Source organism: Anopheles aquasalis, chromosome 3 (genome assembly GCF_943734665.1).
Source record: "Anopheles aquasalis chromosome 3, idAnoAquaMG_Q_19, whole genome shotgun sequence".
NCBI lineage: Eukaryota > Metazoa > Arthropoda > Insecta > Diptera > Culicidae > Anopheles > Anopheles aquasalis.
Window position 1 is genome coordinate 61,332,106 of NC_064878.1, and position 21,771 is coordinate 61,353,876.

The 21,771-nt window shown below is 50.8% G+C and overlaps 1 protein-coding gene across 3 annotated transcripts in view; it reads left to right on the plus strand.

Annotated features, from left to right (window-relative positions):
* The first annotated feature begins 1,099 nt into the window (after nt 1–1,099).
* The window catches only part of LOC126578390 (platelet binding protein GspB), a 50,101-nt gene continuing 29,429 nt past the window's right edge, over nt 1,100–21,771 (plus strand). The window contains exons 1-3 of one of the 3 annotated variants that reach the window (XM_050240886.1): nt 1,109–1,209; nt 2,804–3,045; nt 3,254–4,716. The gene's annotated coding sequence lies outside the window, so the exon portion shown is untranslated. Of the gene's footprint in view, nt 1,210–2,803; nt 4,717–21,771 lie in introns of all 3 variants that reach the window. The other 2 variants (XM_050240887.1, XM_050240885.1) reach the window with 2 other exon arrangements.

The window sequence follows — 21,771 nt, forward strand, 5'->3', positions numbered from 1 at the left end:
GTGAAAGTTGGCAAAAAGCATCGCGACGCGATCGTGATCGGATTTCATTTGTTGCCTCACCCCGGAACACTATCGGCGAAAAAATGAAGGGAAATCTTGATCAATGATCGCACAAATGTGTGCGTGGGGGGGGGGGGGGGGGGGGCGTGTGTGCACCTGCCAGAGGGATTCCGCCATGTTTTTGTGCACAAATATTTGACGCGGGCCCCGTGGTGGCAATCAGCTGTTTATCGCTTGGATTTGGTTTCGATTTCTCAGTCATCCCCTCGGCGCCGTTCCTTCCTTCTATCACTTTCACGCTCTCGTCCTCTCGCTCGTTCGCTCTCTCAGTCTGTCTGCTTCGCTTCAACCCTCCCCCTGGCCAATCCTTCAGACCTGCTGTTGCTAGATTCGCTCAACCCTCTTAAATGGCACCTTACACCGCCCTTCCGCCCTCTTTCAACCGACCTGTCCAACCCCCTCATGTCGTACAAACAGCGGAAGCAGAAACAGAGGTGATTTGTTTGATTGTTCAAATGGGGTTTTGGTTTGTTTTGGTTCCGATCCGCTGCCTTCCTCTCGTTGTTCATTTCGCGTCGCCGTTCTTCGCTCACTCGGCGCCTACTACGCTCTCTCTCTCTCGTTCTCTCGCTGTTTTGTGAGAAAATAGGAAGTTTGTGGGTCGGGGAGGGTAGTAGTAGCGGTGATTGCATCTTCGTCTTCACCTTCGTGTGGCAGCGAAAGAGATGGAATTCATGTAGCCAGAAAGAGAGGGAAGAGTGGGCCGAGGGTTTGCGCTGAGCATCGGCATTTCGATCTCTGGACTGGATAGTGGGAAATGTTTAAAAACTTGTTAAATAAACAGAATTTTTATAATTTATTGTTTCTTCCAACAGGCACATTCTTCGCGTGACAATTCTATTGGCAAAGATTTAAAATCCAGTACTTGCCGATTGATTTTTGTCGACCGGTTCGATCATTGTGCGCCATCGTGTCTTGGCTCTCTCGCAGCTTCTCTCGCAGAGGGCCTGTTCGTGGCGTGTTGGTGCGCTCGGCTTTCATTCGTGTTTCAGGAGCCGCGCGTTCAACATCTCGCACGTAGTAGGCTCTGCTCTGGATGTCCTCCTATCTTTTCCCCGCCCCTTCTCCTCCTCCTAGAGTAGAGAACTGTGATCGCGCGCGTGTGTTCGTGTGTGCGTGCGCGCGGGCGCACGTATGCTTCTTGTGCGTGTAAGTACACTGTGTGCGTCGGAGACTGGCCGCAGCAGCAGCAGCATACAGGCGGAGTGGATTGTTGAGCCAAGGCAACAAGGCAAGTGTGCAAGAGACGCAAAGACGAATTGTGTGTGCGCGCGATGAAGAAACACTGACCTCCACCTCCACCTCCTCCTGCGCACCACCGAGCCGAGGTGGTGCTGCTGCGAATCTCTGGAAAGCAACGCAACCGAAACGGAGGCGAACGAAAGTACAGTTAGAAGCAGCACCAGCGCCAGCAGCCGCCGCACCTCCGCGCACCTACGAAACCAAGCAAGAAGCAGCAGCAGCATCGCGACACTCGTGAGCGAGCGAGATGGACCGAGCATGGTCTTGTTGGTTACAATGAAAGCAGCAACGGCAGCGATGGAGAAGGAAGGGAGGAAACTTCGCCTCGCCATCCGGAATGATATGAAGAAGCAGCGCACGCACGACTGCTGCTGCTGGTGGTGGTGTTGGTCGTGAACAGTTGCTTTTTGAACTGTGCCTGCTGCTGCTGCTCCTGCTAAATGGCGGTGGCGTTTCGGAACAACAAAAACCAAGCCGAGAAAAAAATCCTCAAAATCAAGAATCCATCAACAGCAGGCCATGACTCGCGTGGATTGCACGGTCGCGTTAAAGGGCCAACAGCGCCGTTGCCAAGGGTTACTTTGATTCCTCGAAAAGACCGCACAGGATACGGGGCAGTAAAGAGAGCAGCACCAGCCCCTCTGTGCACCCGTCCGTCCGGCTTGGTGACTGCGGCGTATGAATGGCTAGTCGCGGTGGTGGTCCATTGTTGTGTACGAAATGGTTTGTTTTGGGTTTGGCTGGTTGGCTCCAATCGTAGCAGCCCTAATTATGGTTGCGAGGCGCCCTTCTAGAGTAGGCCATGACACGGTCAGGTACCGGGAACGCCATCGTGAGCGCCATGGCGGTGGTAGTGCGCTGGTGGAAATCAATTAATTTACAATTGCCAAACGCGCCGCGTGCTTCATTCATCATTTGTTTGTGCGCTGCCGGAATACCACACACCCAGTGCCCAGACAGAGAGAAAAAGAGAGAAAGAGAGAGAACGAGAGAGCACAAATGTGTGTGCACCAGAGGTAGACAGCAATTGTCGAGTGCAAAGTGCGGTTGCAGCGCCAAGCACCGCCGTACCTTGGTGTCCCGTCTCCCGGGCTGCCTGTGGTCCTGTGATGCCAACGATGATGATGATGATGATGGTGGTGTCTGGCTGTTAGTGACTGTGGCCGCCACGGTGCCACCGTTCTTTGTTACAGCGGCAGCAGCAGCAGCCACGACGACGACGACCACCACCACGAACCGTGCACTGTGCAGAAGTGTGTGCGTTCGTCGGCGCTACGAAGACAACACGCGGCTTGCCTTGCCAGGCCACACATCCCGTGCAAAGCAACCCTTGAAATGCGCTTCCACCACTTGACAGCTGAGCTGCTGCTGCTGCTGCACTCTACAGATCTCTCCGCTTTTCATCTAGTAACCGTGGCGTTTCCGGGCGATCCGGCTCGGACGCGATGCGGATGATAAATCGGTTTCACTCTCACGCCGCGTCTCTTTTTTTCTTTTCTAGGTTCTTCCCGGGGGGTGACACATCCATTCATTCCGTCCAAACCACCACGGGGCCACGGCACGCAAGTGTCCATAAGGACACCGTTCCCCTCCGTTTGATTGATCGTATCCGGGACTTGCTCGAGAGTGCGGCAGGATTAGCAACGATCCGGCGACAAGTGGAAGTGGAACAGAACCGAGAGCGAGAGACAGATGTGTGATGTGGTGAAGCTCGCAGTGCACGAAAGATTCACTCTACAAGAGGTGTGCGCGAGTACAGAAGAAGAAATCAAGAACCACCACACCATCATCATCATCATCATCATCATCATCATCATCAGCATATAGCATACATACACCGTTGAATGTCGCGGTCAGATTCCCGGCGGTGCGACGGTCTCTACTCTCGAGCATCTCGAGAGCACCATAATTAACGAGCACCCCTTCTTCTTCTTCTCGGCTGTCGGTGCAGCATTTGCCGTGCAGCGGGGGGGGTTACAGAGGAGCAACATATCGCCACAACCATACATTCCGTGCACCATCATCACATCGTCGCAAGCAGACGGAGAAGAAGAAGAAGAAGAAGAAGTTGCTGGCCGTGATCGCGACGTCGTCGATACTACCACAAGCAGCCCAGCGACACGGTGGTATCGAGCTTACATTTCGAGCGAGGCCGAGCCGACTGGGAGAAGATATCTCGTGCACCGAGTACACCGTCCCCTGGCGGTCTCGAGCTCGCCTACTAGCTTTGTGGTGCAACAGCAGTACCACCGGGCAGCAGTTTGAACGATCATCACCACGCCAGTGGATCGCAGTGTGCCTGTGCTTCTTGTTTGTGTGTCTGTGAAAGTGCGTGTACGTGTGCTGAAGAGTCAGCGTTGGCCCAAAAGAAAGGGTGGTTTGTGGGCTGGTGGTAATATAGCTCCGGAGTAACCCACGGAAAAGAAAGTTTCAATTGAAAGAAGTGAAGCGCCGCGCACGGCTGGCAGGCTGGCTGGCCCGGGCTAGTGGTGTGCGCGAGTACGAGAGCACTTCCTTTTCTTCACCGCCCCATACATAAGAAGCAGCGTAAATAAGCGCGAAAAGGGAAGGGTGGGTTGGTGTGCTGATCGTGAGAAGTGAAGCATAAAAAATAAGAAGAAAAAATAAGAAAAAAAGAAGATCGTGATCGTGATCGTGTGTCAGTGTGGAGAGAGAGAGAGAAAGAGAAAGAGAGAGAGCGGAGTAAGCTGGTTCGCTTGCCTGCGATCGCGTGTTGGCAAGAGGCTGTGTGCCTTCGAAGCCCATCAAAATATATAGAGGAAAAAGCGTGGTGATCGTGTGGTAGTGGCGGTTGGGTGTTGGGCAGGTTACGCAACAGCCGCGTGTGCGCGTGTGTGAAAAAAAAGTGTCACAATTAACCACCAGCGGCGCGCACCTCTCGACGTGTATCTCCTTTGAAAACGCAATAGCTTCCGGTATTGCCCGCGAAGTTGTGCATTATCATCCCTTACGATCGTGAGCCTGTGTTTGCGTGGTGTTGTTGTATGTGATGCAAGGAAGCAGAATAGTGGTATCCCTATGCCAACGAGATGATGCTAGTTCGACCTTCGTCGGTATCGTACGAATCGTTGTACCGGTTCCTGTCACTGCGCATTGCTGCCAATAATAGTGCTAGTATCCTGGTCGTAGTAGCCATGGCAATGCTGTTCCCGCTAGCTGTGATCGAAGGAAACCATCAAACAGCACCAGCACCAGCTGCAACCGACCTCGTTCCGTCCTACACGCATAATCATCGCACCGAAGCTGCGTCCAATGCAGCGCAGTTGACGACGTGACCGTCTTCGATATTAAGCGATACGCAACGACGTGCGTGTGGGTGTTCTAGTGTACTTGTTCCGGTCATCCAGACGTCGTAGTCGGCCAACTAGAATACTCGTCGAGGCCAAGAGAAAGGTAATCCAATCAAGTACCAATTTTTTTTTGTGGGTTTCTATCCATCCGGTCGATCGTCTGTAGCGCCTATAACGACTATCTATCTGGCTCTCGGGGCTCTGCTTATCAGCGTGCCGGCTACTACACATTTGTGTACATCATAATTATAGATTAGGGTCCCTCTTTAATCACTTTACCTACTACTCATCGCGCCTGATAAGAAGTCGCTCAGTTCTTCGACCGCGCACGGCACGGCACGGGGCATGCTGAGATGCTTTGCTGATTGTGCAACGCCTGCTTGGTTGGCGGGGGACGGAGAAGAGAGGCGAGAATGCCACCGCGAGAAGCGGTTTGTTATTGCTATAACGGAATTACGTAGTAGTTGGTGCCGGGAGTACGCAGATGCTGATGCTTGTGATGTGACCGGTGAGAACGGTTTTGTGGTCTGGGGAAAAAGCGACGAGTTTGCGCTGAAAAAATAATTGGATATTGTTGGATCCATTTCGGATCTTGAGAAGGTTTATAGACATTGGCTCCATCAAAGGATGCTCCATAATATTCAGATGGCAGTAGGCGACCAATAAGACTTTTCTGCGAACGAACGGGATGTTTACGAGAGCATAGATACTGTGGCACATTCCCTGACATGCATAGCTCTATAATGCACTGCTGCAGGGAACAATCTTTATAAAGGAGTGAGATACACAGTCGCTACCAGAGGTGCAATCCGAAGGCCAATCTGTCATTTATCTAATTGGAAGAGACACCGCTCACGGGGCCTTTTGTAATGTTCCGGAACGGGGCCCGGTGGACATTTACAAATGAATCAACACAACATGAGACGCGTCACCGGGGCACGGAAATAAGAGAGAGAGAGATGCAGCCCGTGGCCAATGTGCCGTGCAATGCGTTGCACAAGGTCACAGCTAGCTCCCTGCTGTTGCGAGTCACATGTTGCCAAGATATTGGTCGGTCTCCTTTCGTCCGTCCGTCCGTCCGTCCGTCCGGTGGTGGTCGCATGAGGAAGCATTTTGTTCCCGCCTTACACGTGCGTGACAATCTAGTCAACTGTGGGTGTGTTGTTGCTGCGCCCAATGCGTCATGCATCGCCAGGGGCTTTCCATTTCCACCGAAAGACGACGATGATTCCGATGAGTAATCAGAGTGTGAAATGTGATGAGGATTCGCGGGAAATTCGGAGCGATTATGCTGGGACGAAAGTGTTTGCTAGCCATTGGAGAGATAGAGGGAGAAGTATGACGCATCTCATGTCGACCAAGTAGAGGAAATTGTTGACAAGTTTCACGAATATTGAAAGGCCTGCTTGGCTGGCTTAATTCTGCCCGTTATTGAACAATCAACAATTATTTTGTAAACTGCTTTCAGTTCTCAGTCTTTTAACACGTGTTTTATGTGCTTAAAGTTGTTCTGTTAGATGAAGAACTTGCCATTCGAGGAATCCTTGAAACAGCCTTCCCTGGAGCAAGGAAAACGCGCTCCCTTTCATGAAGTTAACGCAGGAACGGTATGGATGTTCAGAACGTGCCGTTTCGTGGCATAAACCCGGGAGGTGGGGCCTCTTATGACTCCTGTTCCGGTACAGCAACCACCGAGACCTTCGACAGGGCTGATAAACTCGTGCACAAACGTGTCACGCCGATTGGAAGGCATCGCAGAGCTCTGTTCGCTTGTTGCTGACAGAGCGAGAGTGTCCAAACAATTCACGAGTCGACGCCTGAGAGCCCAGCAGCAGTGACAGATAAGAAAATGAATAATTATTGTCTTCTCGCCCAGAGCTCTGTGATTCCTTTGTGGATTCCTGAGAGAGGACGCAGGATCGGAATAGCGTCGATTCGCTTTTAGCGGCCACAAAAGTGGACGAAACGAAATGGAATGCATTACATGTGTGTACAGTAACCACTCAGTCACAGCCACTGCCACAGCCGTTGGCCTTCAAACACACCAGGAGATGGCTAAAGCGCGTCCGCTTGCTCGCGCGCGCGCGTGCTGCTCTCAATGGCACGTTCAATCATCACCGACGGACGGCCGGACAGCACCGCCGCGGTATGTGACGCAAACGACGACACTCTTTGCTCGTCGGCGCGTTCTCGAGTCGCAAGTTTTGTCGTCTCGGGTCAGGTTCTGATCGTGACCGTTCTCATGTGAGAGTGTCTGGGTCTGGACGAGGCTTACCTTGGCCACGACGTCACGTGATAACGCGCGTTAACGATATCTCCATCTTGTGCTGTGCTGGAGGGCTTCTTGACGATGCGATGCTTTATCTTCGGATATTTGAGCGACGGATCCCTGGACAACATTCTCCTTCCATTCTCCTGCATCAGCAGACCATCTGTTGCATCGACATATCGCCATTGTGTACCCGGAGGGGGGTGTTGCCAAGCTACGTCGCTATGGTTACTGCGAGCATTCGAGCATCCTGGTGAGCTCACATGCTCGCTGGTTTGTGTGTGCCAAACGCAATTAGTGAATTGTGGCATCGAGGCAACCCGCCTGTCCGTCCGTCCGTCAGTCAGTTCCGGGTTTTCCGCTCGTTGCCACGGGATACGTCGCCGACGACGAGATGAAAGAGAGCTTCATGACGCGCCTCATACGCAGGTGCGCGCTCGCTCGAGGCATTCGTTCATCATATTTCACCCCACTCGATGGTGCCACGGGTTGTGTGCGGTGTGATTGTGCAACAGCACCGTGTATGTGTGCATGTACGTGTGTCTCTCACCTCGGTGTCGGTGTCGGTTTTTCCTCGAGAAACAATCCATGTTTCATGCAGTTTATGTGCGTTCGCCCCCCTTCCACCTGGGGTATGGGAATCGATTTCATGGAAATTCTGCTTGCGCTGAAACGCAAATTACCCAACCGGCGCTTGGCCGACGAGCACGACGCCTTCGAGCAAGGACAAACAGGAGCTCGACACAACATCTCTTGTAAAAGGAGATAATGGTTTCTCCCTTGGATTCCCAGGGAACTCCCCGGAACAGCTAGAGACTATAAAGCCGGAGCTGGAGCCGGAACCGGTGCTGCCTTAAGAATGAATTAGTCCCACACACCCACTCGGGGGCGAGGGCGAGGATATAAACCCCGTTAACTACCTCGGGGGTTAAGTGATTCGCCCCATCCACCACAAGGGGTCCGTTAGGTCGCTCGGAACTGTGGCACATCGGGCGGTGGAAAGAAAACAAAGAAATCCATCTCAAGACTCTCTCTAGTCGCTGCCACTGCTGCTGCTGCTGATCTGACCTACTTTTTGTGTCTCGTGAGTAGACACTGGCGAGGTTTTTCAGGTGCGACACGTCGCGGACAGTGAAGTGAAATTGGATTGTTGTAATATTCATTCCCTGCAGGCGCACTGTGCTGTGACTTTGTGCGGCGTACAGAGAAGAGGAGAGTCCGAACAAAAAAAAAAAAAAAACATCATACTTTCCTCGATTGCTGAAAACAACCCTGCTGCCTGGAACCGGTTGTGGACACAGCGGTGCGGTGGTGTGGCCTTACAAGTCGCAAGTTGGCATGCAATCGATGCCAGCGCTCGAAGACGTGCTTGTTGTGCTGTGTGCTTCCTAGACTCTGGATGAACCGAGGTTATTTCGCCTCGGCTTGCTCGGTTTTACTGCTTTTTTTTAAAGCAGCTTTTATTTTATTTTAAAGCACCAGAGTTTGGTTCGATCCAAGCAACAAACAGATGGTGGAAGCTGTAATGTGTTTCTGCTGCTGGTCTTCCGTCAGATCTTACTTTGGGAATTACCATTTTCGGTGCACCAAAATATCTGGTGTAGGTAGATGGCGTAAATGGCGAGTTTTTGGGCAAAACAAATATCTGTCAGAAGTTCAAATTTGGAGCAAAACTAGGGAGTATCTTTCCCCATTAAACCGCCTTCTCGATTCGGAGGTAAATTATGCAAAAAATTTGTACTCAAAGATGAAAATAACTTCTCAAGTACAAGGCACTGTTTTTGAAGCAATTCTTTACACGATTTATCGGCGTTTATTTATGTCGTACGCTTGTTCTATAGTCTATCTACATAATCTTATGGCTTATTGCGGTCTGTATTCCGTCAACATAAACGATTCAAATTCGTATTCTCTTGTCGGTAGTGAGATGTATTGCCCTTCGGGTCTGAAAAACACACAAAAGGCGCTTTGTTTTTTTCTTCTTCAATTGAAGGAGTCGACCAAGGGGAAGGTCATGATTTCTTCCGTTCTTAAATGACTTTTCGATGACGAATCGATTTCCTTTATGAAGAAGAATCTGTTGAACGAACTGGAACGTTACAGCAAAGACGCTTCGCCATTGATGAACTCATCTTTTTATGCTTTTGGTGTTGTCAGATGAAGTCTCGTTTCACTGGATGCTCAGCTCCAATCGCGACATAGACCTACACCAGCGGTGGCAGCTGATGAAACTGTTGCCATTCCAAAATACGCACATCCGGTGGCGTTCATGTGATGTGATTCCGACTTTAAACGCTCTCAGTCATCGTGTCGATGCTGGTTCCCATATTGAAGGGGGCCATGGGCCTCGTTTTGCAAACCTGAACCTTACACAACGCACAACATCCCCTCTTTCTCTCTATTTTGTGTATGTTTGCTATCCGCTCCAAGAAAAAAGGCTTTTCTCTCCTCAAAAAAAAAAAAAAAAAACCAACATCATCTAGAGCGAATTCGTTTCGTTTTCCATCCAAAAGCACCCCCCCACAAAAGGCCCCAAAAAACGAGACACCCCGGCGGATTGAACCGCAAAAGGATGATGATGCCGAGGGTTTAATGCTGCTTCAGCAGCACTCGAAGCAGCACTCGACGCGCCACCACGATTGGTACGGTACGCCGCACACGTACACAGCAGCAGCTTTTCGGCCGCGTGTCCTTCTCGCATGTTTCGTTCCCCTCCCTCCGTCTGTGTCCCACCGCCCGTCCGTCCATCCGAGGCCAAACGTTTTGCAATTTACCATTTTTATGTTTTCGTTTTCGTCTCAACCACCGCCACTGCCTCCTCCCCCCAAGGGACACAACGGTGTCTTTCGGTGCTGTCGGAGCCTTGAGCCGTTTTCTTGAGCACTCCCGGCCCCTCTGACCCCCGGTCGCCAATCTCTCCACCACCAGCGAAGACCGGAGACCGGCCAGCCGGCCGGCCGGGTCTGATGGTGTGAGCTCTGTTAGTGACCTAAATTCCGGTGCCTTTCGCGGCTTGTGGCCACCACGCACCTCGTTTCTTCTCGATCGCACCGTCGTCCAATACTGATTCTGATGGACGACGACGATGAAGACGATGATGACGCTCGTTGGTCGCTGTTGTACCTTTCTCCTTCTCGGTGAGAATGGTGGTGGCCACGATTCTGGGCTGTGGCTGTGGCAGCTACTACGGAAAAGGAATAAAAAAGAAGAGGGAATGGGAAAGTGACCCAGTTCTCCCAGTGACCACACACTCGTTGGAGTGAAGGAAAGACTCAAATCTGGTGACTCAAGTTATCTGGGTGGCCCTGGGTGGTGACACTCCAAGCCGTCCGGGGTCTACTGTTTACACTCCCCCCCGGAAGGAGGAGGAAGCTCTGTTACACTTTTCCAATGACTCCAAAAAGCTTCTCTCGACAAGAGAGTGTGTTGAGCATTCTGTTTGCCTTTCGTTTATATGTTTTTATGGCAGTTTAGGGTCGCAAGAACGCGAGAAAGAGACACACAGCAAGAGAGAGAGAGAGAGAGAGAGAGAGAGAGAGAGAGAGTAGAGAAGACGACACATTTGTGATGATCGACATCAACTTGAGTTCCGGAGTGAGGGACGAGGCACATTAATTTGTGCTGACCGTTGTGATTCTTGTGCCCACAAAACAACACTGACAGACTGGCTGTTTTCTTGATGGTCAGTGGCCACTGGTTTTCACTGATGTGCTCTTCTTTCTTTTCCTCATCAATTACACTTTTAATTCCTCGCATGTTTGGCGGCGGAAGAAGGGCAAACGAGGAGCGAGGAGTTGGTCCATTTCTGATTATGCAAACGGGTTATTTTTAGTGGCGCGCGCACACCCCCGTTTCGTTCCGTATGGTGCGTTTTCTTGCTGCGTTCTCGCTTCCTGTGGGACACGGACACCGCCACGAGACCAGCCGAATTCCTGACGGTGGTGCTTCGATTCGGTTCCTTTGTTGTGCCCGCGCGACAAGACAAGCAAACAACAGGCAGGTGCTACACCTAGGAGCGGAGGAGAATTGGCTTCAAAAGTTCCCTAAACCGACAACTGCTGCTTGGCGAGGAATGTGGAATGTTGGTTTGTTTTCGGGAGCTTTCGGTTTGTTGTCGATGCTGCCGCTGTTGTGCCCTCAATGCCAAAGCAATTGACCCAATTGGTCGGGTTGGTTATGATGGCTGGTATAGGGTAGCAGCAGAGAGGCAACACAGAACTCAAGTGGTCAAGCGAGGAGAGTCACTTCTTCCTATAGCGCTCTGTGCTGCCTGGGAGTCTGGGGTGACATTTAGTCGATTAAACATTCGATTGATTTGTGTGGTCGTGGAAGAGAGTGCCAATTGAGGGAAGAATCTTTGCTCAAAAATCTGCACAAGGGCCAACAGTCCATCTTGAGGTGATTTGTTGGGATTTAGCTACTTTCTCGATTATCTTATGACTAAGTTGCAACTTTTTGTCAAGTTTGTCTTTTGATCAACCAGCTACTTGAGCAAAACTCAGCTCAGAGTCTTTAGACTGACTCTCATTCAAGGATACAATAAGAATCATCCTCAATTGCCTCGTCTTCTTCTCTAAACCTCTAGCCCCTGGAAGAATGTGCGACAATACGACTTGAGATACTTGTTATTGCTCTTTGTATCTCTCGAGTATCTTAATGATTTGCTTTAAAAATAAACGCTCCCCACAGAGAACCAAGAAACGCATTATCGGTATTCGGATCCGCGATCTGAAAGTTCCGTCATCAATCAACTGGAATCCAAGGACGGCAAAAGGCGCACAGTGCTGCCAAGGCACAGAGTCAAGGCAGCAACACTACCACCACCAGCAGCAGCATCATCATCATCATCATTTCTGGGACCGGCCACTGGAATGGAGTCCGGGGGCTCACGATGCTTCTGTTGGTTTCCTCTTCTAGCCGCGCTAGCGCCACTCCTTCTCGCCGTATTAGGAACGAAAATAGCCGAGCTTCCTCGCTCTTTGTGTGTCTGCTGCGAGACGACAGACGATGGCAGGGGAGAGCGGACTGTTGCTTCTGCGATCAACTCGGCAGCCAACTTCAAGGACCTTTATCGCCACCGCCGAAGGTCACACCGGGCGACTGCGACTGGTTGGCTGGTGTGTATTTCCGCCAAATCCTGCCGATAAATTGAGAGATCTGGTCTTCTGGTCCAGGGGCGTGGTGACGAGAGCCATTCTTTCTTCCTTTCCTGCCACCAGTTGCCTGTCATCCTTGTACTGGTTGCCTGGAGGAGATTCACGCAACAAACTCACGCTCGCACGTACGCAAAAATAGACAGCAAAAAGGAAGAAAGCTATTCTTTTTTTCCAAAAAACAAGCACCGAAGGGCACACAGTTTTCCCGGGAAAATGTACTTACGACCATCAGCAGCACAAGGTCCTTTTTGGGGCATCGTGTCGCTCTTTGCCAAAGTTTCTCGTCCACATCCTTGGATCCATTTCTGATGTATGGAATGTGGTGCAAATGGCAGAAGGACCGAGGCTCACTTGTTCGCCGTTGTCTGTGGTATCCAGGCAGTAGCAGGCGGCATTCCAACAATTTGCAAGGATTCTCGTCGTAACCTTGGTCACCGTGCACCTGGATCTGGTTTAAGGCAAACAAGCGGGCAACAAGGTTTATTGTGCCGCCAAATCAATATTTAACTTCCATTTTTATGCTCCTGCTCTCTCTCTCTCTCTCTCTCTTTCTCTCTGTCTGTGTCTCTCTATCATCCACCGTAGTGTTGTCCTTTAGGAAGTGATTGTTGGTTTGTCGCTTTTCTCCAGCCAAGTGCGAACTAAATCCAATTGTGTGGCCGCATGGATTGATTTTTCTTTCCGCAGACTTACCACCAAGCAGCTGACTTCGCTTGTACCGGCACACAGGCGCACACAGAAAGGCATTTCCAAAGTGAAAGCGCGCTGCATCGCTCGCGCCGCTCGCTGCAATAATCGTCGCTTGGCGAGAGCGCTGCACTGCAAATGAACCGCGCGGATTGCCGTGTTCCCGCGTGTGTCCACTTGTGGCTGTGTGTTGCTGTTCCCTTTTAATAGATTCCTCTATATGGCCGGTTTGGCCGCGCTGAGGAGCTCCCCCGTTTAAGGAACACAACGCGCTGCGCTGTTTGGTTGCGTAAGTTGAAAGCAGAAGTGGTGGTGGTGGTGGTGGTCCGTGGAGAAAAGAGAAACGCCGTGGCGTTTGTTTTGGTTGCCAGGAAGTTAAACTTGACCAGAAGTGGAGAAGTGGTAGAGTCCCAGGAGGGAAGGACACTGGAGGGAGAATAATATCTGCGAGAGAAGATACTGAGCAGGACTGTCCGACAAATTTTCTGAGGTCCAATCAGGTGAACTCTTGTTGTTAACGCAAAATGTTATTTGGGGAATGGTCTCCCTGAATATTCTGTAAATGACGCCGACCAAAGTTCAGGACACTTTTAGGGCCTTGAATGGATATTGTTGGAACTTTTCCGTCATCACTGTCTGCTACCGGTACTTTCTACTTCTGGAAGCGCTCCCTTCTCCGCACTTTCTTACCCAAAAACCTTTTGAAAACCCTAAAATCCCCGAACTCATTCCGAGGGTGTTTTATGCTGAACTCTTCGTCCCCTCTTTCCATTCTTTCCGATCTCTCTTCTGCTAATCGCTCTGGAGCCTGTTTTGCTTTCCACCGCAACATGTGCCACGTTTCGCTTTCTCGCCGATAGTCGATAAATCGCGCCCTCCGGAATCGGAAGCGAACGCCAGCGCCAGCTTAATTGCCCCGTTGATCGCCACTGTGCCGATTGATGATGATGCCATCATCGCCATCATGATCGTCGTGGTCGTTTCGGTGGAGATTCCTTCTTTCTTTCATGAGTTGGTGTGCGTTTTCCTTCGCTTTTCGTCCGCCCGTCGCAGCTCGATCTCAAGTTTTTCTACAATCCCCGGACACACCACGACTTGGCGTGTGTTGTTGTTTTTTTTTCTGCACTCTTCTAGTGGTATTGCTCTCTGTGGCTACGCTTGAATGCAACGAAGTAACAGCAACGTGCTGGTGGTGGTATGAGTGCGAGCGTTTCCGCGAGCCCCCAGCACTGTGACCGAAAGAAAGCTGTGCGCTGGCGCTGGCCGAAAGGAGAAAGTTTTTCCTCGATCCGACCACCCCAAATCGCCAACCCGTGCGCTGAAGAAACCGTGATCATCTCGCGCCTATGTCTGCGCCAAGAAAAAAGGCTTCTAAATGGGTTAGCCAGCAGCAGCAGCAGCAGGAGAGACACAGCCGAGATAGTGGAGGTAAGGCAAAGACGTTGGCGTTTCGGTTGATCTCATTCCTCGCTTTATCGGCCTTTGCCTTTCTACTGGGAACACTTGGAGGCGTGATATAACGGAAGATGAGATCCCAAAAGCTTCTCCACGAGTTTGGTTATCACTTCGATGATCATCTGGTGGGGTGAAAGTGTTTCGTGGTGGTTTTTCGTGGGGTTGTAATCTGTCCCGTATCGTGTGGTCCTAAACAAACACGCATACAACCATGGCTGAGAAGCAGACGTGGTCTGGCAAACGCTTTTCCCTGGCAGCACCATCGCTTGCATCAGGCGCGTTGGTGCAGCAGCAGCTGTTGCAGGTTGGGCAGAGGCGGCGAACTGTTGCTGTTACGTTCATCGAAATGGCATCCGACGAACCCGGCGTGTTTTGGTTTTTTGGGACGGGGGAAGCGCTATTTTTAAGTACTTTCCACACGAACCAAACCGAACACAGAGACAGATACGCCTCCAACGAGTAGCATAAGATGATGCAGCTTCACTCCGCTTCGCATCTCAGACTGATCTCTCTCCCTCTCTCCGCTGCGCGCTGATCTCGCCTTGCGAGGCAGTAATTGAGATCTCGTTCGATCGTACAGCGCGCAGCGATATCCGTCAGCCAGCCAGCAAATGATGCATTGTCCCCACAGTACAGCACAGCACAGCTGCACCTTCCTGCAGTTACGCTTCGGTGAGTTCGATTGGTGAACGCGCAAACCTGGCGATCGTTCAAAGGAAGGAGAAGGAGTGGTGCTGATCGGTGCTGTTTCACCTTCAGCGTCGACTGTTCCTCCCTGGTCGTCGATACGATGGAGGTGAGTGACACTTGTAGGTTAATGACGTGCGTTACTTTGTCGGCGATCGGCGGGACCTCAGCTGCCAGTGGGGAGTGTCCATGACCCTCCTACTCCATCCTTCCTGACACACTACAGAGACACTAGAAGGAGGAGACGAAGGCCAGTCCTCGGAGACTCGGAGGTGGACAGCAGCAGCTCCTCCTCCAAAGTGACTCACCTCGCGGGGTCGCTCGCTCGCGAGTTCAAGAACAAAACTGTCAGAGGATCGCTCGTTTAGAGGCATGGCATGGCATGGGGATTAGTGATGGTGGGAGTGAGAGGACGAGAGATAAAGATGAGTGAAATCCTCGCACTCGTCGTCGTGGTGAATGATGATGAAGAACGGTGGTTCCCCTTGGAGATATGAACCTGGCCATCACTCGCACAGAGACTTTGCAGAGTGAGGAACAACACAACAGAAGACCACGTGGTCGACTCGACGACCAACGCGTGGTCTTTATCAGCTTCTTCTTACACCGCTTGGTGGGGGTCTTGGGGCACTTATTCGCGTAGTTGCGTTGGATGTATGAATTATTTATACACAGAGAGAGAGAGAGAACTTCAACACTGTGAAACACTGTTGGAAACGGTGGTGTTCACTTCCGTGAACATCATCGCGAGGTCTCCGGTTGCTAGCCGGACGGTCTATCGCGCTCCATCGTCTTCAACTTTATGGTGTGCTGGTGATGATGATGATCCATTCCATTGGTCTTCTTAAATGGCAAACTCTTCTAGTTCTAATAGATCGCAGAAGCACCAGCAACTCATTGCTTTTGCGCGGACTCTTCTAAGTCCAAGGTTTGTCTTGGTATTCGCGCGTTTCTTTCTGAAATGTCGATGTCGTTCTAGTTCCCTGTGATGCGAGCGAGATTTGATTGAATAATCATTGAATAACCAGTGCTCCTCCCCGGTCCGGTCCTGACCGGAGGTTGAAGGTTAACTCGTTACATAGTTTATCGCAGCAATGCCTGGCTGGTAATGTTGGTGGCCCCAAATGGGCGCACGAGTTGTTTGGAAGGCGACGATTACGCTCCGAAGGCAACAACCGGCTCATGCGCTATCAGCTCTCCACTCGGGCCATGGAGGCTACACACTCCTCCGCGGTCTCGTGTCTTATCAGTCAGCTCGGCAAATGTTCGCTCGCACGCGCATGTGTGTCCGGTCCGGTCAACGGTGCTGAGCCGATACGTTCCCCCCCGGGGCGGACCGTTTCGAGAGTGAAGTGTGACAAGTCCTCTCACAGGAGGGAAAAAGAGGTGGTACGGTGGGAAATTCCAGGAACGCGGAAAGACGAGCGCGTTGTGTTTGTCCGCAACATTCCAATCAATGTCGAAACATTTGAGCTTTTCAAATATTTGAATTGCGCCCCTTCCCCTAGGGCATCGAAAGTTTGTTTGATGTCTGGGAATTTAGAGGAGTGCTTTTTTGGAGATTTTATTTGGATTTTTTTTTATTCCTCGTGGATATGAGGATAACATTGTCTTCAAATTTTCTTAGGTCCTGTTTTTTTGCCGTCCGGATTTTCCGTCTCCAAAATATCCTCATTAACGTCAACAAAACTTTCGAGCATTGATCCTTCTGTCACTGCAATATGCATTTCAATCTTTGTAACCGGAACCTGTTGGACGTACTCGGCGCGCGCGTGGAAGGAAATCCATTACAGTTGTTGACATTTGCAATTCCCGGGACCGGGAACTGTTGAACCAAGATGCGATACGGCATTGGAGAGACGTCCTATTTTTAGACGTCCATCCGTGAACCGTCGACCATCTGGTTGCGTTTCGACGACGATCCCTTCAGGAAAATGTTCTCTCCACGATGCTCTTCCGGCCCGAGGCCCTTCCTTGTTCACGCTCACCATTCGCACGTCTTTTTCCGGACATTCCCAATGACGAATACTCCCGCGAATAACTGCGCGCTCACTTCTTATCTCCCTCTCTCTTTCTCTCGCTGGTGGAGCTACAACAAGGTTAATCCTAGGTTCTGTGGGCAGTAAAGCGGTGCGGCAGCATCGGTCTATGAATCATCGTCATGCGCTCGTCAAATATTCTTTGTTCCCAGCACCAGCACCAGCAGCAGCAGCAGTGGCGGTGGACGGAACGAAAGAATATTAATAGAAAAACAGTTTGAGTTTGGAAAATCCTAGGCCACCGACTTCTCTTTCACGCTCTCCCTGGTCCGAGCTACAAGGTCATCTCCCCCCTTTTGAGCCCTTCTAGCATAATGGAATATCGGCAGTCGGGTTCTTGGTTCTTATTCTTTCCAACTTTTCCCAACCCAAGCCGGTAACTGGGCCATTGCGCCCAGCCGCGACAATTCGAACCAGGAACGGAGCCTTCCCGGTCCGTGAGGAGTTGAGGTGTGGTTTCATTTTCGCAAACTTTTCGCTGTCCCTCTGTCGCCAATGGCAGCCAAAGTGGTGCTGGTACCGTACCACACAGAAGAAACGGACGAACGGACGGACGTGCCCGGCATCGCGACGCGACGCGATGCGAGAAACATAAGACGCCTCCCTCCCCCCCCTCCTCGATCGGTGGCCTCGGTTTCGCTCGGGCCCCAAACCTCGACGCCGCCAGTTCAGTTTGTCAGTTTCGTTCGAGAACAATGCCCCCGGGGTCTACTCGCGCGCACTACTCACCTCCCCGTTCCTCGGGTGTGTACCCCTTTCCCCCGTTCCTGTGTCTCGCTTCTTGTGTTTGAGTCGCCGAGGCCGCCATGAGCTTTTGGTGGTTGTGTGTGGGGAGGAGATTATCCGAACCGGTTCGCGTGTGCTCTGGTGTGCACTCCACTCTATTCCCTCTCTCTCTCTCTCTGTCTCTCGCTTTCTGTGTCGAGAAGGCAAGAGACGTGCTCTCTGGCGCTCTGGTGCGCGCATAAAGCATATCGATCGAACCCATGTTGCTGATGCTGATGATGGTGGTTGGCGCGATCCGTGGTGATCCTCCTCTCGCGTGGAGGGCTCGTCGCCGTCAGATCATCGAGCCAAAAGCGACAACGAGACGCACGAAGTGAAATCGCGTCCGAGGAACTCCATCGGACCAGGCGGAGATGCCAGAGAGAAACAAAGAGAGAGAGGGAGAGATCGAACTCCACTTGGTCACTGCGCCAAGAACCGGTTTTTCCACCGCTCTTCATGTGATCCTCCCTCCGTCCCGTCCCGTCCCGTCCCGGCCCCGGTTGCTGTGGCTGCTGTTCCTTTGCGAGCGATTTTGGAATTGGAACGTGTTGTGTGGCGGAAAGCGGAAAGAGAGGAGAAGGGACCTGATTGGTTCGTGTTTGAGCGTTTTTCGGTTCGGTTCCTTCCGCCGCCGCCGCCCAACACTAACTCCGCCATGGCTGTGTCCGGTCGCTCGAAGAAGGAACGGAGTTCGATCGCGAACGGCGGAAGGCGGATCACCACCGCCAACGTTTTCGCGTCGCGCCGACTGTTGGGCTCTAGAAGGAAACTAGAAAAGGAACGGCCAAGCCAGTCCAAGGACACTCGTCGGCACAGAATTCGGGAGTTCCGATCGTCAGCATCTTGTTCCTGATCGTCGCAATCTATTCATGATCGATGCGCGTGTGATCTTGGTGTCGTAGCTTCCTCGCGTTTGTTTACCGATTGTATAAACAGCTGCTTGGATGGTTTGGGGGGGGGGGGGGGGGGGGGGGGGGCAGCAAGGGTGCGAGCGGATCCCGGAGGTTTCGATACTGAATTTGCAAATCTCGCTGCACGTGACACAAGACCCCCCCCCCCCCCCCCCCCCCCCCCCCTGAAGAGTGTCTTGGTGCTCCTTTCGAGAAGTTCGTTTATTTGCACTGCCCTTGAACTGTTGACAACTTGTGGATGTTTGGAGAAGAGCTGGCGAGCTGGCGAGTGTGCGAACTGGAGAAACTGGAGGAATTTACACTGGTGTCTCGTGCAAAGAAGCCCTTCAAGTGTGGGGTGGAGGAGGTAGTTTTGAGACCAGAAGTGTGACGGAATTGTCTAACAAATTGTTGGGATTTCGGGCATACCATTAAGGGCTCATTTTTGGTGATTTTTTGTCGAGTTAGCATTCAAACGATTTTTTTCTAGTGGAGATTTTATTAAACAACAACTTTTCAAGAATATTTCGATGGTTTTTTTTGGAGAAAATTAGTTTAAAAAATACATTCATGGCATCGCATTTAGGAAGAAGTGTCTTTGAAAAGGTTCTTTTTTCAAATATTGTCTATTGTAACCGCTCGATGGGTCATCTGAAATATGCAAATCAATAGTCTTTTCATAGATTATAAGTTTATCCAAGTAGCCCAGTCGAGTTTTGTTTGAATTTCCATTTTGTCGATTTTTGGCAGATTTTTGAAGTTAAAGAAGTTCTGCTTTTACGATTCTACCAGCAGAAAATGACTTTTACATAATGATTAAAAAAGTATCATCATCTTTTATGAACACTCAAAGGGGCTATCTGACAAATAGTGTACAGATTATGTGTTTAAAATATCAAATCAATCAGTCCAGTAGTTTTTATGCTACGATTGACACCGACCTTGAAAACATTGATTTTAGGAAAAGCGCTTCAAAGTAGCTAACAGTATTGGGCCAAGTATGAAGAGCGGATTTTCAAACATCATTATTGATGTCAGTTTTGCTCCAATAGTTCAAAAAACAAAATATGAAATACGTTTCAAAGCATCAACATTCACGGGAAAAATGTGAAAAATAAATGTTTTGAAAAAACATTAAATACCTTACCCCCCAAATGGAGTCTTTTTGAAGATCTGAAGTGATTGGCATGTTATCTAAGACTGCTGGTTCCTTCTCAAAACTATTTGTCACCCAAATTATTCCAACAAGCTCGCTGTTTTTGCTGTTACTATCCGAGTGTGGAACTGCAAACACTACACGGTGCACATATCGCAGAGAGCGCACACAACAACAACAGCCCCCTCCTTATTACGTCAACCTGCACACGCGCTGCGACATCAAAAAGGCAATAATACCACCGGGGGCGTCAGGGTGGTCAGGGAGAAGGTGGTTGTGGTGGTGGTGCTGGTCGTCAGTTACTTTCTGGCCACAGCTTTCGTCCGATTACCACATTTTGTCCGCGAAACACACCGCGCGCGGACGCACGACGACCGTATTCTAGTGTCCACGCGTGCCACCAGTATGGGCCAGGCGCGTATGCGGTCACCACCACCACCGTTGGTCTCCTGCTGTGAACTGCACCAAGAGTTAAATGGGAAGGGAAAACCACAGTCCGGCGTTGCGGTGGCCACCGGGCACGACTAACCAGAAACCTTAGAACACGTGCCCTTGCGTGCTAAAATTAGTTCACGCCAACTGATGATGATGATGATGACGATCGTGATGGCGGCAATCAGTAGCGAGCAGCAGCAGCTTCCCTCTCAAACATGCTACCACACGCGTCGACGATCTCCCGCCCCTCAGAACACACAAACTCGTTATGCAAAACTCTCCTCGAGCGAACGAGCGCGCGCGCGCGCTGGCTGATAAGCCACAGAGGACGGCACAGAATGTGTTGCGCGCCGTTCGGTGGTGCGATTATCAATGTTAACTCATAAGTTCACCACCGTCCCGCACAACTCCCTCTCGGAAGAGCGAGAGGTCATTGAGTTTTCGCTTCTTAATCCCATCGCGAGCGCAGCGAATGAACGATAAGAAATCCCCGGTGTGTCCTCGTTGTGTCCACCGCTTCACGATACGACCTCGCCTCCTTTGTTCACGGCCAATTAGCGAGCGAACGGGCGAACGGATTCGGCGACGGAATGTGACCACATGCAAGAGATGATGTGGACGGCCGCTGAGCACGCGAACACACGCTGGTGATGATCGCGCAAGGATCATCGTACCGTTTGCAGCAGCAGCAGCAGCAGCAGCAGGTTGATGATCCCATAAAGGCGCTGGTGTAGTGGTGTTGAAAAATGTGAACGCGAACCCAAAGACACGTCCTTCTTCGTGCTATCAGCACTATCAGGGTTGAGTGACCTATTTCTTCTGCCACTTTTTTCTCCTCTGGGGAGAGTTTATGGCTAGTGACGGTGAGCTCCTCAAGGGGGTTGCATAGCAGGGAGTAGGAAGTGGAGAGTGCTTTGCCCTTTTTTGGGTGAACACTGGAACGAATTCAATTGCTTCCTCTTTCGTCCGTTGGCCGCGCTATAGATGTTTCCATTTCCTGCTTCGGCAGAGCAAGGCATCACCATCATCATCAACCTCGTTACACGAAACATGATTCTCGATTGCGGTGCTATTCCGGTGCGGAGTGCGCGCTATAACGGTACGTAGCATACGCATACCCACGAGCACACTGGGGTACACCCTCTTTGGGAAGAAACTGATGGCGGAACCTGAGAACTCCCGGACCGTGTGGGCCCATCACCAGTGGGTTCTAGTATCGGAGTCTTGCTGTGTATGTTTGGAGGGGAATGGAAGGGATAAGTGTACAGGGTGCGCCATCAGGTTGTATCCTATTTTAAAGATGAATAACTCTGTCATTTTTCAGCCGATTTTAAAAAAATAAACCAGTTTTATTTAGCTTATTCTATGCCATTTATTGTGCCATACTCAAAATATGATATCGATCAAATTAGCGCCTTCATTCGACATACAACGAAAAAAGGCTCTTTTTCGGGCATTTTACATTGTTTTGACAACGTTTAGGGAGTTATATTGGCAATTTCAGCTCCAATATTTGTTCTAAGTTGTTTCATAGTCTTCGTTTTGTTGGCATAAATCTTAGTTTTTCAAATAGAAGCACAGAAAAAAAGCCAGCGCCGTCATATCCGGCGAACGAG